The sequence below is a fragment of the Crocodylus siamensis genome, chromosome 10 (assembly GCF_052110815.1).
Source record: "Crocodylus siamensis isolate JL-2025a chromosome 10, ASM5211081v1, whole genome shotgun sequence".
Taxonomy (NCBI): Eukaryota; Metazoa; Chordata; order Crocodylia; family Crocodylidae; genus Crocodylus; species Crocodylus siamensis.
This window is the reverse complement of record NC_143404.1, coordinates 49,087,207-49,091,981: the sequence shown is the minus strand read 5'-3', so window position 1 is coordinate 49,091,981 and position 4,775 is coordinate 49,087,207. Positions and strand designations below refer to the sequence as shown.

General features: G+C 48.5%; 1 pseudogene; it reads right to left on the bottom strand.

The window, feature by feature from the left end:
• Nucleotides 1–2,878: 2,878 nt before the first annotated feature.
• On the bottom strand, nucleotides 2,879–3,005 carry LOC149856556 (U2 spliceosomal RNA; annotated as a pseudogene).
• Nucleotides 3,006–4,775: the final 1,770 nt, after the last annotated feature.

Sequence of the window (4,775 nt, the reverse complement as noted above, 5' to 3'; positions counted from 1 at the left end):
TCAAAGTCATTCCCTCTTTTAGGTCATGCTCCATTAGAGAAAGAATCTGGACATCTGTTTTGTGTGTGTCCTTCCTTCTGACATATCTCACATTTCAGCACTTCCTGGCACACATGGCCTCTGTGCCCTCTCCCACTACATCAGTAGCAAATGGTTAGGCTATAGTAGGCTGCCAAATGCCCTTCCTGCCCACATTTTCTACACTGACAGGGCTGCCTGTGGTATATGCTGTAGCCCCAGTGCACTCTTACATGAATATCTGATGGAAGGTACTACACCTCTCCTGGGCTCTCCTCCCCTTAGAATCAGTTGTGCCTGAAAGGCTCCAGTCCACACATTATATTTGTCTCTTACTTTTTCTACAAACAATACTCTCTGGAGTATTCCCCTCCAACCATCTCTCCACATCCATTTCCTCAAGAATGTCTGAATACAGTTTGACAATGATCACTTGCTGCCTTGACTTTTGTTCAGCAGCAAAAATCAGTCCTTGAAGTTCTTCCTTCTCCATTTCCGTGTAGTTTCTCCAGAATTGCTCATAGACCCCTCCGTGCCAGAAGATGAAATCACATGACCTCCTGTTTGGGTAGGCCATCATGCATTGCAAGTAATGGGGGTTCACTTTGAAAATATTTATCAAATTCTATTGAAAAAATAATAACTCTCCATGGTCTGTTTCTCCTGTGCCTTCTCCTTAGTCATTGTTGTATGTACTCTGAGCCTCACAGTCTCTCTGGGCTCTTGGTCCCCATTGTCCTGGCTCTGCTCACCTCCTTCTCGATTCCACCACTCTGTTCTTCCTAAACTCTCTGGTTCCTGCTGCTGCCTTCTCTGGTTTGGCTGCTCTCTGACTTCTTCCCATCACTCTTCTTCTGGCTTGCTCTTCCCTGCACAGTTTTTTTCCTTCACTTTCATGCCTCGCTGCACCAGTTGCCAATCAGATGCCAGTTCTTGGTCTGAATTTCCATAGTCGTGACTCTGCTCTTCCTGGTCTCTTCTCTCCTTTTCCAATCTGTGCTTCTCTGCTCTCAGTTCACCATCATTGATGGCTGCCACCATCTTGCCACTCTCTGCTCCTGCCTCTTGGGCTGTTGATCAAGGCTGCAGGGCAGCAGCCAGGCTTCCACCTGGCTGACACACTTGATCTGAGCCCGTGAGAGGTGGAGAAGTGATAAATATACAGACGTAGATATATAGATAGATAGATAGATAGATATATCTATCTATCTATCTAGATATAGATAGATATTTTAAATATATTTATATAGTTTTGTGTCTATCTCTCTATATAGATTTTTATATAGGGATCTCTATATATAGACAGACCTATAGAGATCTCTCTCTCTATATATATACAGAGATAGGTAGATAGATCTATTTATCTGTATATATAGAAAGATATATAGAGATAGATCTAGCTCTCTATAGATAGACCTATATATATAGAGAGATCTCATCTAGCATGGGGTGGACAAAATATGGCCTGTGGACCGCATCCAGCCCTCCAGACACTTGCATACAGCCTGCAGCACCACCCAACAAATTGTGCCCTGCCTAGGCACTGGAGCAGGCTGAGGCAGGGAAAGCAGCTGGCTCCAGCACCTGGGACTTCCCTCCTGTGCCCCCAAGTGTAGGGAGTGCCAGGGAAACAAATGGGTTGGTGGAGGCTGTGCTGCTCACTGTGACATGCACCGCAGGCACCCTCACCTGCTGCTGCTCCATGGGGGGAGAATCCCCACATCCCTTCCAGCCTCCCTGACACCCCACAAATCACACACACACACACACACACACACACACACACAGACAGATACACATACCCAACTCCACCCCAGTGTTGCGTGCATTGACTGCAGGAGAGGACAGTGTGTTCCAGAGCCACACACCCACACTGCACAAATGTCACACAACCCTCCAGCACACCCTATGCCCCACCACACAGCCACAACCCCTCAAAAACTCCCCCACACTCTCCACATCTCTCTCCACACCCACCTTAAACCCCCCCAACCCACCATACACACACACCTATCATACACCCCACAACATACACACACATCCAGCCATGCACCCCACACAATATAAAAGACTAAGAATTTATTTTTGCATTATTTTGCAATAACCTCTATATACACTACCAAAAAAAATCATGAGAAAAATTTTTTTGTAACTAAAATAAAATACGTTATAGTAGGTGTTTGACTTTTAGTGTATGATTTGGGTTTTTTTCTGGCTTTACAATGGCAACTCCCCCTTCCTAAAAGGAGTATTTCCAAGGGGTAAGGGGTGGAACTTCTGGTGGCAAAGGTCAGGGGTTACGGGTGGGACTTCCGGTCCCAAGATGACGGCTAGGGGGCTGAGCACCTGTCAAGGGGTTGGGCTACCTATTTGGCCCTCTACAGCTCACCAAACCTCATTAAGCAGCTCTCTGTTTGAAATAATTGCCCACTTCTGATCTAGCAGACTAACTTTTCTTCACTCACCTTAAACCACGTTTAAAGACTATGCACCCATTACAGTGAATGCATCTGTGGACCCATGCACCTACGCACCCATCCACAGTCCTTTCCCTAACCCAGTTGCAGTTTCTCTTAGTCCTAGCCCCAATTTTGGGGTTTACATTCTCCATTCATTCACTGTCTTTGTTGCTATCATTGCCACTGCCGATCTTGCTTCTACTGCTGATGCTGCTACTACTGTCATTATTACTGTCTCCAAGTCCCATTGTGTTGGTGTCCTCTTTCCTGTCCTGTCCACTCCCCCTCTAGGGTGGCCTTTGAAGACCCTGTGCTAAATGCCCCTTTGCCAGATTGAGTCAGCTGCATTTGCTTTGTCTTCTCCCACCAATTTTCTGAAGAAGTAACATTTTTTTTTCCGGTTTTTTTGCACCAGTCCTGGAAGCACTGCAATACCAGGTCAATGCATGGAGTGGATGGAGCAAGCTCCAGTTCCACCACCCAACACCAAAAAGAATCTGCTCAATATAGACCTTTGATGGAAGACATATCAGAGACAATCACCTGCCCTGGGGAACCCACCTACGTGGTCCACCTGATTGGTCAGGCCACAGTTGGAGTACTGTGTCCAGTTTTGGGCGCCGCACTTCAAGAGGGATGTGGCTATCATTGAGAGGGTTCAGGGGAGAGCCACTAGCATGGTCCAAGGGCAGTGGGGCAGGCCCTACAAAGAGATGCTAAAGGGCTGTGTTCAGCCTCCACAAGAGAAGACTGAGAGGGGATCTAGTGTCGGTTTACAAACTCACTAGGGGGGACCAGCAAGAATTGGGGAAGGTTCTGTTTCCTTGGGTACCATCCGGGGTTACGAGGAATAACAGCCACACATTGTTAGAGGGAAGGTTCAGGCTGGACATCAGGAGACATTACTTTACAGTTAGGGCTTCCAGGCTCTGGAATGGTCTCCCAAGTGAGGTAGTACTCTCTCCTACCTTGGTGGTCTTCAAGAGGAGTTTGGACAGATATTTGGCTGGAGTGCTATGACCATGGCACCTGTTCCTGCCTGGGGCTTGGGGTCAGATCTGATGATCTGATTAGGTCCCTTCCAACCCTAAGCACTACGATAATATGAGCTTTTGCGGTGGCTAGGGTTAGCTTCTAATTTGAAGACCGATAGAAATTGTTGGCTGCTGGGTGAAGTGACTTTGGATGCCTGATGTGATCACCCTATCCAGATAAAGCTGGGGTGGGTGCTAGGGGCACCTTAGGGACCAGGGTGAGAAAGGTGGGGTGTTGCTTTGGTGAACCATGAAGGATTGGCTTAGTCAGCCCTCACCTGCAGCTTACAGGACCCCAGGCACCCCTGAATTTGCAGACCATTACAAATTGTGCATTGCTGGGCACTGTACACTCCCAGGCATTAGGGTGCTGCCAAGGGAGAAGCCCAGGAAAGGCAGCTTCATACCAAAACCATGTGCAGGTTTGCAGGAGCAGCCCATGGGGGCTGAAAGTATCTTCATCTGTGGTGCTGAATAGTCAGGGGGAATGGGGTCAAGCCCGGGTTGACCTGTTGGTGGAAGGAGAGATGAGGAAACAGTGCCATGGTCTGCTACTCTGCTCAGTGTCAGGGGGAGCCAACCTGGCAATGAGGTACCTGCCTGGGTGACCAGTGGGGGACCGTAAAACCAAAACCCCACTAAGGTTGACAGAGAGTGGGCCAACCCCTGGCACACACCTCCATTGGAAAGCCCGATGTGCAGAGGGGTGTCAAAGGGTACAGGGTCAGTGCTGGTATGGGCAGCTTCCCTGTCACCAAGCAATGCTATTGACCCCATTAATACCCAAAGTCTGTGAGGGCGCAAGAGTGCCTAGCTTGGATGGAACCTCATGTTATGGGTTTACAATAGGGTGAGTCAGAAGGAGGGGGTGGAGGAAGGTAAGAAAGACCCATGGCTTGGCAGTGGTTTCCTGGCCAGCCATGGCAGGTAGGGTACACCTACCTGTGCCATCCAAGACATGGGGAAGGGTTGAGGTGTTTGGGGGGCCAGGAAACCCCTAATTTGAATAACATAAGAAATTGTTGGCTGCTCGGCAAAGCAACTTACGATGCTTGCAGCGATGCCTTCAGGGAACCATGAAAGGATTTCTTGGCCAGCTTTCACCTCCATCTATAAGGGGACCCCAGGCATCTCTAAATTTGCAGATTGTGAAGGAATGTGTAATGCTGGGGGAGGGGAAAATAAACGGGGTGCTGGGAGTGGAAAAGACCCAGAAAGGTGGCTTCCCACCAAAAAGATGTGCAGACTTGCAGAGAAGTGTTGG